The sequence below is a fragment of the Leopardus geoffroyi genome, chromosome B2 (genome assembly GCF_018350155.1).
Source record: "Leopardus geoffroyi isolate Oge1 chromosome B2, O.geoffroyi_Oge1_pat1.0, whole genome shotgun sequence".
Taxonomy (NCBI): Eukaryota; Metazoa; Chordata; class Mammalia; order Carnivora; family Felidae; genus Leopardus; species Leopardus geoffroyi.
Window position 1 is genome coordinate 49006603 of NC_059332.1, and position 14674 is coordinate 49021276.

General features: G+C 37.6%; 1 long non-coding RNA gene across 1 annotated transcript in view; it reads left to right on the plus strand.

Moving 5' to 3' along the window:
- The window catches only part of LOC123608496, a 482727-nt gene that overhangs the window by 18526 nt on the left and 449527 nt on the right, over positions 1-14674 (plus strand). The window lies entirely within an intron of this gene.

A 14674-nucleotide genomic window follows, 5' to 3' on the forward strand; every position in this document is an offset into this window, starting at 1 on the left:
AGAGTGGCCTCTAGCCAACAGTCAGAAAAAAATGGGAATCCTTAGGCATACAAATGCAAGGAAATGAATTGTACCCATGATGCGAATGAGCTTGGAAGTAGATTCTCCTTTAGTTGAGCCTCCAGGTAAAAATGTATCCTGACCAACACCTTGATTACAGCCTTGTGAGACCCTGAGCAGAAGATCTAGTTTGAGCCATACCTGGAATTTTGATTCATGAAAACAGGTAATAAATGTGTGTTGTTTGGGGGAATTTGTTATATAGCAATAGAAAATGAATAAAGTACTTTTCAGTCAACTATATGATATAGTAACTGTTACTTTCAGACTTGTGCTTTATGGCTGACAATGAGCTAAATGATACCCTTCCCCAAGGATTATATAGTTTCCTACAGCAGGAAGAAGAGGATGAACTATATCTTCTCACGTGTTTCTTCTTCAAGAAAAAAGTTTTCCAGGGATGCCTGGGTGGCTCAGTTGGTTAAGCATCTGACTTCGGCTCAGGTCGTGATCTCACGGTTTCTGGGTTTGATCCCCACATTGGGCTCTTTGCTGACAGCTCACAGCCTGGAGCCTGCTTCAGATTCTGTGTCTCCCTCTCTCTCTCTGCCTCTCTCCTGCTTTCATTCTCTTTCTCTCTCTCTCTCTCTCCAAAATAAAGAAAACATTTAAAAAAAAAGTTTTCTAGAGTTCCCTCTCCCTAGCTCTAGCTAATTAGTAGCTAATAATAACAGTAGCTAATAATAATAGCTAATAATAATAATTAGTAGCTAATAATATTAGTAGCTAATAATCTCCCATCTCATTGGCCAGAATTGTGTCTCATATTCGTTGCCAAATGGACCACTGATAAGGGAAATGCTGACATTATGATCAGCCTGGACTAATACAGATTTATGCTGTGGGCCTAGAGAAAGCCCACCATCTTCTGTTACATGTGGCCACTTAGGAGTGGAACAAAACTGAGGTTTTGGTAGCAGGAAAAAAGGGGTAGGTGACAAAGCTGGGAGCCTCAGGGAGAACAATGTCAGCCTCAGGGAGAACAGTGTCAGCCTCAGGGAGAACAATGGGCTTCAATTTTCCCATTTGTAAAAGTAGGGATCTGGACTAGTTCAAGGTCTATAGGAAGATCTGAACTTTGGTAGTTGCTTCCTAGAGTGTTGTATTGAGAACAATTTTGTCACAATGCCTGAGCTCAGCAGTGAGGACCACAGGGATAGATTAACAGTGTCTGTTGTGGGAGGAGAAAGGAAGTTATATATGATAGTGGTTCTAATACTTAAAGGCAATTGTGATGAAAGAATAACTATTATGTCAGGGTGCAGATTACAGAATCATATTGCATTTATATCTGGGTTTTGCCACTCAAATGGCCACCGGCATTTTAATTTCTTTGCGCTTTAGTTTTCTCAACTGTAAAGTCTGGGTTAAAAGTAGTAAGTGAGGATTAAATGAGATAATTCATGTAAAAGTTCTTAGCCCAGAGATAAAATGTATGTGTGCTCTGAGCATGAAGTACTTAATGAATGTTATCCACTGTTATTTAGAGGCATAATGACCACCATGTTGATGATTTAAAAGAAAAATTTCTTGCACCAAGGTAGCATTCAGGGCAAATTGGTAAAAAACCATTCTACTCAGGGCAATTTCACTATTGATGATATATATTTTTTAAGTTCATTTATTTATTTTGAGAGAGAAAGAAAGAGAGAGAGAGAGAGAGAGCAGGAAGGGCAGAGAGATAGGGAGAGAGAGAGAATCCCAGGCACATTCCACACTGTCAGCACAAGCCTGATACGGGGCTTGGCCTCAGGAATGTGAGATCATGACCTAAGCTGAATCAAGAGTCAGTTGCTCAACCGACTGAGCCACTCAGGTGCCCTGATGATACATTATTGATAGGTTTGGTTTGCTAAGGACAGTACTGGTTTTGTCTGATGTTCTGGATTTAATTGTAATATTCCCTCTTTCTTTCTCAAAGGTGTTCTGTTTTGGATAATGAACTATATAGTAACCCTGACTCTTGGTCTTGCTAAGGTTTTGAGTCAAAAGAACTTTCCTAGGAATACTGTTCTTCTTTAAAAGACATTTCTGGTTCTGGACTATCTCCATATGAATTCCATGGTCTGGTCATCAGGTGTGGGCTGCTATGTGGAATTAAGTGCTTTGTTTTATTATCGTTTTAGGTGGGATATTATGGCCACGTAGAAAACTTTATTGTTGCCTGCTATAATCTTCACTAATACTTGCAATCTCACACTTAGACATCCATTCTTTACCTTTTCTTTCTTTTTCCAAATTAAAGTTCAGATACTCCTTCCCCAGAAGAAATGGTTCATTAGAACTAAAACTGAATAGGAGCACCTGGGTGGCTTAGTCCATTGAGCATCTGACTCTTGATTTCAGCTCAGATCATGATCTCACAGTCATGAAATCGAGCCGCATGTCAGGTTCCATGCTAAGTGTGGAGCCTGCTTGGGATCCTCTCTCTCCCTCTCTTTCACCTTTCTCTCTCTTTCTCTCTCTCGGAATAAATAAATAAACATTTAAAAAATAAAATAAAACTGAGTAGGATGGGAACTTTATGTCAGTTAGATCTACAGAATCAAGAATAGTTTCCTGGGGTACTTGAGTAGCTCAGTTGGTTAAGTGTCTGACCTCGGCTCAAGTCATGATCTCATGGTTTGTGAATTCGAGCCCGATGTTGGGCTCTGTGCTGACAGCTCGGAGCCTGGAGCCTGTTTCAGGGTCTTTCTCTCTCTCTCTCTCTCTCTCTCTCTCTCTCTCTCCCTCCCTCCCTCCCTCCCTCCCTCCCTCCCCCCCTACCCCACTCATGCTCTCTTTCTCTCTCAAGAATAAATAAATTAAAAAAAAAAAAAGAATGGTTTCCTATCCTGAGATATTTATCATCCTTTGTCAATTATGAAGCAGTATAAATGGGGTAGAAGCCATTTATGGGAGTGAAATCTTTCATAAAATTCAAGGAAATCCCATATCATTGATGCAAATAATATGATGTCAAATAGAAGTATATCAAAGTAAATGTAAAGCATTGCAAGTGTAAATGCAAAGAAAGTGATTTGTCATCTTCCCACAAATAAATTGGGCTGAAATTGGCCATACATTAACCTACATGGTATCTTACATTTCCTGAGAGCTGACATCAACTAAGATTTCTTTGATCACTGTATAAGAAAGGAAATAGAAAAGCCACATTTGGATAAGACAAAAGCCTATATGGCAATTGTTTATTTTGTAGTAGAATACAGTGTAACTGCCAAAGCATTGAAGCAGGTAACTAGTAGTTCTACCAATTCACCTTCAGGTAACTGCCTTATACGTTACATATGAACATAAGTTTCTGTCCCCCTCTCATTAATTATACTTTATCATAATTATGATGCCTATAAACTTGGGAGATTGTTGGATTCCAAAAATGATTTAACAGCACATTTCATGCCATTAATAAGCACACACTCTTAATCATCTCAATAAGAGGGATGTTATGGGGCGCCTGGGTGGCTCAGTCGGTTAAGCATCCGACTTCAGCTCAGGTCACGATCTCACCGTCCATGAGTTCGAGCCCCGCGTCAGGCTCTGGGCTGATGGCTCAGAGCCTGGAGCCTGTTTCCGGTTCTGTGTCTCCCTCTCTCTCTGCCCCTCCCCCATTCATGCTCTGTCTCTCTCTGTCTCAAAAATAAATAAACGATAAAAAAAAAATTAAAAAAAAATAAGAGGGATGTTAAATTCTACCCTTGTTCTGAATTTTTTACTGTCTCTCAAAAAAAAAAAAAAAGGTCATCTGTCTCTAACTCTCCATGAACCTTAAAATTATTCATGGACTAGAAGATGGACATTGGAGAAACCATGGGATATATAATTTGCTATCAATTTTCCTTAACCCTTAATAGACTTTACTTTTTCAATCTCAATTGTAAGATGTAAAAATATATCCTCTTCTGTTATGAAAGTATTTAACATTTTTTTCCTTAAAAAGATATCCCAAACATAGAGTAATACAATGTTTTGAAAAATATCAGGCCTTCCTTTTTTATGTAAATGCCACAGGCACCTTGGGATTCTGTGCCTGCTATGACTTCTGTGTATTTCTTGAGTAAACATCTAGAGTTTGATATTCTATCATCAGCATGTAGCTCATCACCTTAAAGGCATGATTAAACTAGGGAATCACAAAAGCCATTGGTACAAAATACAGGCATATAAGCACAACAAAGGGAAATTTTCTGTCAAAGCAGTGCCAAATTAATTTGCCCCTCCATACTTAATCATGCATGATAGGTTTTATTGCTGCTTCTATAATCTTACTTTTATTAAGACTGCTATCAAACTCAGAATCCAAGGATTTTATTAGCACAGGTGCCTGGCAAATAAAAAACAAAACATATTTATGCATAGAAATTTAGAGTCATAGCTAATGAGTTAATTTTTATTTTTTTGGCCATTAAAGTTAGTCTACATATGTAGGAAATTCTTATGTTGAATATCTTAATTTCTTTACAATGGAAATATTATTAATTTTGGTATGTGTGTTCCTACTCCTTCTCTGCCTCACAAAAACTCTTTAAAGAAAAATGCCCAAAAGCTCCATTTGGCATAATTCCCTGAGAACCACCTGTGTGAAAAAAATGAGGACCACACGTGGTATATGCACTTGAAATGACAATAATTAGAGCATTAAAATGACTATGATCAAAGTCAAACAGAGCTGATATTAAAGATAGAGAACAGTGCTTATTTTTTCCTTTTGTGTTCAGAAACCCAGTAGCTATCTGGGGAGAGAATCAGTCAAGTGAGTGCTGTGAGGTATCTTGGAAGGATTTATCCCCACCAACATGATCCTCCTCTGTACTGCCTCTAAGTTACCCCAAATAAGTCTATGCAAGGACTATGCCCCTTGTGCAAAGGCAGCTTTAAGACAAGATGTCAGAAATCAAACCATAAAACACTTAAGGATAGCCTAAATAAGAAAAGCTCAGAAAATGTATGAATGAAATAAAATCCTTTGAGGGATAAGGTTGGAATGAATGGAAAAATGTACCCATAGTCTTCCATGGGAAGGCAAATATTGTAGAGAAGTTCTAATGCATGTGCATTTCATGTAATTACAATTACAATCCAAGCTTTGGGACAGTTGTATACAATGATCTAAAAAAAAATAAATGTGTGACAGTAGTCAAGAGTAGTGTGAAAAGCAGAATAGTGAGGGAAGACATGCTTTAGGCAACATTGCAGTGCACTCTGTAGTCACAGCAATTAGATAAATGTGGTAACAGTATAACACTAGATGCATAGATCAGTGGAAGAGAATAAAAAATACAGGAAAAATGTTGTTATATGAACACTTAATCTATTTGAAAAAAAACCCTATTATCAATTCAGAGATAAAAGATAGGTTACTTAATTGTGTTAGTGCAAATGGCTACCATACCAGATATCCAAAATTAATATTCACATGGATTAATAGTTTTAATATTTTTTCAATGAAATAATAAATATTTTAGAAGAAAATTATAAAATACCACATATCCAGTCTAGAGGAAGGGGAGAATTTTTTTAACCAAGACCAGATTGATTTTAAATAAAACAGTGGCAAACTACATTATGGTACATTCATATTGTGCAATTTTATATAGCCATTAAAAAGAGAGAACTAGAGTTTTACCAGTTGACTTGGAGGAATTTTTATGAGTATATGGCAAATAACAGAGCAAGATGCAGCTAGTAATATTATGCCATATAGACAAAACACAGAAACACAGACACATATATACTCATATATGTATATACGTTTATAAGTAATCACAAGGGCTTGGTAAAAAAATGTTAAAAAGAAACAAATTGTGATTTTAACATGGGTACACATACCTGACTAGGCCTGTATTTGCAGAGGTGGGAGTCATATGGATGGAGGAAGGAAGGAGAAGGAGCAGAAGAAGGGGCAAAGCATGAGAAGTAGAATAGCCAGCACAGAATAAAAAGCAGCCAGCATGTGTTATATGATGCCATTTAAGAATATATCTAAAAATATTTATACATTGGAATAAAGAATATTGTTTTTAATTTGAAAAATAGAGTTCTGATCACTACCTCCAATGATATTTCTTTCCCCAGGCCAGTCCTATACTGAATTTCTGGAGCCCCCTCTCCTCACTGCACAGCCACACCACAGACTGTATTTGTCCTAATCTAGGAAGTCTCTCATCAGATCCCCAAAGGATATTTTATGTAAGAGAATTTTACTTCCAGTGGCAAGACTACTAGTACAGGTTATGCTAACCCAACTTTCAGTGTGCTAGTTAGAAACTTATACATCATTTTTTCAACTAGCACATATTGAGTTCTGTTTTGTGAATAGCACAACTTTGTTCCAAAATGCTCTGGAAACTACTAAGAAATGTCATTTGGGGCAACTGTTCCAATCCCTCCTTTTTGTCCCCACCCAAGCCCATCTCCCTTTCTGTTCTACTACCCTATCGTGGCTAGTGATTACTTAAAATCTCACTTGGAAATGAAGCAAAACACATATACCGTTGTAAGCAACATTAGAGTCAAAGAATAGTAGAGATTCCTCAAAAACTAAAAATAAAACTGTCATGATCCAGCAATTCTACTTCTTGGAATATATCTGAAGTAAATGAAAACACCATGTCAAAGGGATATTTGCAACGCCATGTTCATAGCATCACCATAATAGCCAAGACATGGAAGTAACCTAAGTGTCCACTGAAGGATGAACAGATAAAAAAGTGGTACATATTTATGTAATGGAATATTATTCATCCATAAAAAGAAGGAAATGCTGACATTTGGAACAATGTGGATGGACCTTGACAATCTTACGTGAAGGGAAATAAGTCAGACAGAGTGAGATAAATATTGTATGACCTCACAAGTAGAATATAAAAACAAAAACAAAAAAAAAACTCATAGAAACAAGAGATCAGATTTGTGGTTCCCAGAGGTAGGGCGTGGGTAAATTGGTCATGAAGGTGGTCAAAGGTACAAACTTCCAGTTATAAGATACATAAGCGCTGAGAATGGTACAGGATGATGACTGTAGCTAACACTGCCTTTGGTATATTTGAAAATTGTTTAGAGAGCAGATCTGAAGAGTTCCTCTCAGTAGGAAAACACATTTTTTTTCTTTTTCTTTTTTTAATCTGTATGAAATGATGGATGCTAACTAAACTTAGTATGGTAATCATTTCATAATATATATAGGTCAAGTCATTATGCTGTACACCTTAAACTTATACAATACTGTATGTTAATTATACTGTTAGATAAATTTAGTTCAAACCTCTGTCTTCTCAGTGTACCACTGTTATACATCCTAACCTGTCTTCCAGCTTCCAGTGTTGCCAGTGCCCCCTGACCTCAATATTTTCTTCATACATTTGAGTGATTCTCTGAAATGGTATATCATCTCTTTCCCTTGCTTCCAAGCTTCTAATGAGTTACCTTTACTTCTAGAGTAAAATCTAGCAGTTGTACCTGCTTTTACGTATGCCTCTTTTTCTGACTTTATTTCCTACTCTTCTTCCCAGCCCTCAATGGGCTTCAGCCACACTACCTTCCTTTATGTTTCTTTAAAAAAAATTTTTTAAATGTTTATTTATTTTTGAGAGACAGAGAGACAGAGTGTGAGTGGGGGAGAGGCAGAGAGGAAGACACAGAATCTGAAGCAGGCTCCAGGCTCTGAGCTGTCAGCACAGAGCCTGCTGTGGGGCTTGAACCCATGAGCTGTGAGATCATGACCTGAGCCGAAGCCGGACACTTAACCAACTGAACCACCCAGGCACTCTTGTTTCTTGAGCACACTGTGCATGTAAACATCTCAGGACCATTCCCTCTCCTTTGAACATTCTATGCCCATTTATTCACATGACTTAACTTTGTTTAGGTATTGTCTCAAGTGGTACTTCGTTTTAGAGGTCTTTCCTGATTACTGTATTAAAATGATTCTCTCTATAAGTGTTTGTGCTTTCACCTAGTTTTCTCTTTCTCCTGATCTTTATAAATAGCTATGTATTTATTATCTGACTCTTTTATTAGAGTGTTAGTTCCAGGAAAGTAGGGATTTTGTCTTATTTATTGAGGTATCTTCAGCATCTAGAACACTGTCTGGAATAGAGTAAGTATTCAGTAAATTATTGATTGAATGAATAATAACAAAACCCACCATGTACCTAAGCGTGGAATGAGCAGTGCTAGCCCACAGGCAGTCACTGCACACTTGGAATTTCCAAAGAAGTCTTCAAGGAAGAAGTAATACTTAAAGTTGGGTGAAAAGAATCACTGGGTAACCTTTTACCTACCAATTTACTTCCAACAACAAATCAATACCCTGCAGTCCTAGGACATTACTGGAATGATAAATCCTGTATGTCATAGACCATCCTTTTAAAGAGTTTTACATCTTGGCATGTGTTTTGAACAGTTCAGGCCCAAACACACAAGTAAACACAGCAAAATAAAATGAATACTAAGGAAAGGGGATGCTTTCAATACATAAACTCGTCACTGGCTGGAGCTGCTGATAGTTAAGCTTGCACATGAGGGTGCTGGCAGCATAGTAGACCTTACTCAAAATGTTTTAGGGGACAGGTCCTGGCAAAACAAAATGTATGGCAAGGGCAAGTGTAGTTTCTTTGGATAATAAGATTAAAGGAAACTTGGATTACTTTTTAAAGCAATTCTAATACCAACCAACCTGGAAGGCGCCTGTGATGCCCCTTGGCTTCTTTATGGGAGGGCTGGAAACCTGCCCTGGCATCCATGGACAGTGTCTTCAGGGATGTGTCAGGGTGGAACTCTTGGAAGTCATGCTACCCTGTCTGTATTCTATACTTTACACTCTGTGGAAATCAAGGTTCCAAATCTGCCACAGTCATAGCAGGGATATGTGCCGTCACTATGTTTAAATACCCTCACTGAGAATCATATTTTTCAGGGTGCATGGGTGGCTCAGTTGGTTAAGCATCTGACTCTTGGCTTCAGCTCAGGTCATGATCTCATGGTTTGTGAATTTGAGCCTGCATTGGCCTCTGTGCTGACAGCATGGAGTCTGCTTGGGATTCTTTCTCTCCCTCTCTGCCTCTCTTTCTCTGTCTCTGTCTCTCAAAAATAAATAAATAAACATTTTTTTAAAAAACACATATTTTTGGAGAAATGTTCATTGAATTTGGGAGATGCAGTGATACAATATGCAGTACACAGATGCCAGAGTCAGACTATTCTGTCCTTATGCTTCTACATGTGGTCTTGGGAAAGTTACTTAACTTTTGGTAGCCTCACTTTTTTTTCCCCTTAAAACAGAGGCGGTTTTAAGGATAGAATACCTAGCATAGTACTTGGCCCATGGTAGGAATTCATTAAATGTAGTAGTAAAATAATAATAGCTATTATTTATTAAGCATTTACTATGAACCAGATACCAAAAAGTATTTTACATTCATTTGTTCAATTGATCCTCAAAAAAATACTGTGAAATGAGTATAATTATTGTCTTTACTTAACAATCTTAATGAGTCTGGAAACTGAGATTCCAAAAAATTTAAAGAATGTTTCCAAGATCACAACCAAGAAAGTGGTAAATCCTGGGATTAAATCCAACAAGTATGACTGAGTTTAAATGCAAGCTTGTAGTCACTCAAACTTTCTCTCCAAATATAAGGAATGTGTATTCATAATAAAAATTAAAGTGGTATATTATTATTCATCAAGCACATGAGCTTGGCCACATAGAAAAATGGAAGGAAAATAATTAAACAACCAGAATATTTTGAGTTACTCCTATGCTCCAGGTACCATGCTTTATATATATTTTCTCACTGAATCTTCACAGGAACTCCGAGGTGGATATTTTTATTCTGCATTTTACAGATGATTAAACTGAGGCTGAACGAGGTAAAACACTTGCTTAATTAAAATCTTTTTACAACTAAGAGCCAGGATTGGAACCTCATGCTTATGTGAAGCAGTGGGCCAGAGGGAAGGGAAAAATTAAGACAGAAAGAGGTGGAAGAGATGACTAGAAGTGTGGGAGGAGAAGTTAGGGCCAGCAGTCAAGGGTGTTGGGCACCTTGCTATGGAGCTTAGTCTTTATCCTGAGTAGTAGTTTGAAAACAGAATTGATATGATCAACTAAGACAAATTAAGGTAGTGGATTGGCTTAGCGCAGTGTAGCACAGAACAATTAGTGGACTGTTTAGATTCCCAATGATGCATTAAGGAGGACTGCATTTCCCAGGTTTCCTTGCATGTGATTGAACTTCCTGTCCATGTGAATGTATAAATGATGTACATTCTTTACACGTCTGGCTATGAATCACCATGGACAATCCTCCACACTCATTTCCCTTTCTGCAGTGACAATGGTGGTCATGTACAGAAGATGGATCTCTGATTTATCACAGAAGATACTCTCAGCAGAACCACTGACTGTCACTGCTCTATGCAACATTAATTTCAGAAGCCACTGAAATCTGGTGTGTTGTTTGTTATAGTCATTCCTTTACCTTTTTAGCCTATCTTGACTAGTTAATATTCTGTATTCTCCTCACAGGAAGGGAAAGTACTTCCTATGGAGTGCATGAACAATAGAGTTGGGGAATGAGAAAAGATTGTTTCCCTTGGAAACCTAAGGTTGACAAGACCTAATAGTCTTGATCTTATTTTTTTTTTGAGTAGGCAGTATTGTAGGTTCTAGGACTTGTTAAGATGTTTTCTAAGAGCAAAGTGCTTTGATTGTGTTGATGTAATAGCCTCCAACATGGCCCCTAATAATTCTTTCTTCCTGATACTCATGCCTTTGGGTAGTCCTCTTTACATTGAATCAGGGCTGACCTAGTGACCAATGGAATACTGTGGGAATGATGGTATATGGCTTTAGGTCATAAAATATATTGCATCTTATACTTTGGTCTCTTAGATTATTCACTCTAGAAGAAGCCACTGCCATCCCAGGAAGACATTATGCAACCCACAGAGAAATCCAAATAGAGAGGAACTAAGGCCTTTTGCCAATATACAGCACTGACTTGCTAGTCACATGAGTAAGCCACATTAAAAGTGGATCCTCCAGCCCCAGTCAAGCTTTCAGATGATTGCAGCCCCCAGACTCTTAAGATGTGTAACTGAAGTCCCAGATATTGTGGAACAGAGACAATCCATCCCCACTGTGTCCTTCTGAATTCATGATCTAAATAAATTGTAAGAAATTCTGATTATTATTGTTTAAAACCAAATTTTAGGGCAGCTTGTTATATTGCTGTATAGTAATACAGCCACCAGAGCAGCTCAGGATAGAATCAAAGAAGACTAAAGCAGGATTACTGTGTACAAAGTGACTATGGAGGCCTGATTCTGGGATAGTGGGCCTGTCTCTAGTGTGGACTTCTAGATTCTTGAATAGTTCATTAGCAGTGTGGTGGCCACTTTTCCTCTGATGATACCTAGTCTAGAGCTCCCATTCTAGGACCCACTGTACTAGATAAGTCTTTGTTCTCTGTAACTGGAGAAAGAACCTGGGGCACCTTCCCCCCTTTGAATGATGAGATTTTTAAGTGGAATGGCAAGACATTTCTTTTAATGTGTGATGTTGTCATTTTATTCTTAATTCAAATTATCTTCAAAGTCAAATGTAATTAGAAAGAGAATGTTAGCTTTTTTAAAGACATGTTCCTTGTAACAGATTGGCCAGTCCACTTTCTTTCTTATACAAATTGCAGTTGGGTAGTCAAGCAGTCATGCAGTGAAAAGGCCAATGGATTGAAAGTCAAGTGACATTGTCTCGAGCCTTGACCATACCAGTAAATAGCTGTATAATCTTCAAGAAGTTACTAAATGTTTCCCTATCTATAAAATTCAAGAGATGCTGATGATACCTAAATATAGGGAGTAAGATTATTGTGAGAGTGAGTGTAGATAGTATAGTAGGACTGTTTTGGTAAAATGTAAAAGGTCTTATCAATATTTCATTCAAAGTGTATATGTACTAAGAGTGCATAATGGATTAGGCACTATTATAGGCTTTGGAAATGAGCAGTAAACATCAAAGCTTATGATTTCATAGAGATTATACCAAACTGTAGGTCAAGTGTGTAATTTTTATTGCTGTCATAACAAATTACCAAAAACTCTGTTGCTTAAAACAAGGTATTATCTTACAGTTCTGTATGTGTGAGAAGTCCTGCATGGGTCTCATTGGCTAAAATCAAGGTAGAAGCAGAGCTGCTTCCTTTTCTGGAGGCTCTGTGGGAAAATCATTGATTTACCTTTTCCAACTTCTGAGATGCTGCCTACATTCCTTGGTTCATTGACTCTTTTAGCCATTTTCAAAGGTAGCATCATAGCATCTTTCTGACCAGTCTTCCATAGTCCCATCACTCTCTCAGCCTGTGTCTTCTACTTTTTGTAATCATGTTGAGCCCACCTGAATGCTCTAGGGTAATCTTCCCATCTTATGATCTTCAAATTAATTATATTTGCATAGTCACACGTTCTAGGGATTAAGACGTGGCCATCTTTGGGAGCTATTATTCTGTTTACCACATAAAGCACACTTTGGTTGAGTTAGAATTGCTCTGTTTGACTATTTGCTGTTCGGTTTATATCAATATAACCAACCCCATGCAACACAGCTTATGATTTTATTGTTGTTGCTTTGTTTTGCACCCTAGGTTTATGCCCAACTTCCAGGGAGAATTATATTTTGATTAATAAATTACTCCTTCCCAATTCTATCTAGAACTTTGCAGTTGTGTTTTTCCTTTAAACTACTGGGAGGTGGAGATGAAAAAAGAAACCCGATAGCCAGAGGAGAAAACCCGAATCCATTTATTATTTCTATGTAAAGCCTGGGTGCATGATATCTTATTCATTGACCTGGATCAGAACCAATGTTGAAATCTCATTGCTGAGATGTGATGCTATGACCCTGAGGAATGAATTTAGTTCAGCACGGACGAGGCCATCAGTGACAGTCACTGTCTCTTTCTGGCATATTATGTCAAGATTTTTAGAGTGTCAGAATCTGTTATAACTTGGATTGAAATATGACAACCTGTCAGAAAATCTCCACAACTGATAACATCCCCTTGAGGTTAATAGACAAAATTATATGATGGCATAATTTGTGTAATATAATTCATAAATTCCTTGTTACAAAGTCTCAGGGGTAGGATTTTATAAATAAGTAGTCAGTTTTACTGTACTACTCTGTAATACTTGATCTTCTTTGCTTGAAATATATTTGAAAAATATAGTGAGACACATTTCAAATCAATTCAACGTGATAAGGTTTTGTAGGTAACCTACAATACAGGACACACACTGCCAGGTGTGGTGGGTACATTAGAGGAATAAATGATGGCTCCTACTCTCAAAGAGCTGAAAAGCTTGTTGCTGTAATGATGTAAACACAGAAAATAGCTGAAGAACATTACAAGTCAGTATATTCAAGCCTGCTATAGACCAATGAACTATGGAAGCACAGTGGGTTCTGGGTGAGGTGGTAAAGGCTAAAGAGATGTTTAGACTCAAGATAGGATTTGAAAAATGGGGAGCTGCATATCCAAGTGGAAGGAGATTTATGAGCAGAGTCCCCAAGATTAAAATAAGAATTTGAGGTACAAAGTACATTAAGATTATCAAGCTGGACAAAGGAGAGGGAGTTGTGAAATAAAAGACTGGATGGTGTTTGGGCATGTCTATTTGTGCCTACATTCATGTGTGTGCGCTCGTGTGTCTGCATGACATATACACAGAGAGTACTGTGACACAGCCAAAGAAAGGGCACAATGCTAACCAAGACAGTGACAAAAGTGCTTTTATTGATTGTGTGCTAGACATTTATATGCATCATCTCATTTAATCATCAAAACAACTGTGTGAGATAAGCATTTTTAATATCTTAGTTTTATAGATAATAATAAAAAAATTGAGGCTCAGAGAAATTGAGTTATGAGCTCATGGCCACACAACTAGCAAGTATCAGAGTGGGGCTTCTAATCCACTTTATTGGTCTTAGGGGAACCCATTTCCTTAAAATAGTGCTAATTATTAGCAATAGTCTGCTCTGCTGCAATGCATTTTTTTTTTTTTTTTGGTTCATGTGCTATCTGTAAAAGGGAATATCACTGAGGAAATCATGTTGGTTCTTACATGATTTTCCTCAGTGTGTTCGTAGTTTATAAATAGCAAGCTTTTTCATATTAAAGAGAAAACATTGACTATATATGATTTGAGAAAAAAATTGAAAATACCACAGAACTTCTTTCCTTGAGAGCAACAAGTGCCTGGCTTAGTAGGTTCCGTGACTTCACTTTTTACTAAGTTAAATTATTTTTTTTAATTTTTTAAAAAAGTTTACTTTTGAGAGAGAGCATGGACAGGGGAGGGGCAGGGAGAGAGAGAAGGAGAGGGGTGGGGGGAGAGAGAGAGAGAGAGAATGAATGAATGAATGAATGAATGAATGAATGAATATCCCAAGCAGGCTCTGTGCTGTCAGTGTAGAGCCTGATGTGAGACTCAAACCCATGGACCATAAGATCATGACCTGAGCCAAACTCAAGAGTCAGACGCTTAACCAACTGAGCCACCCAGGTGCCCCCTAAGTTAAACTGTTTTAAACAAAAGATAGCATAGTAGA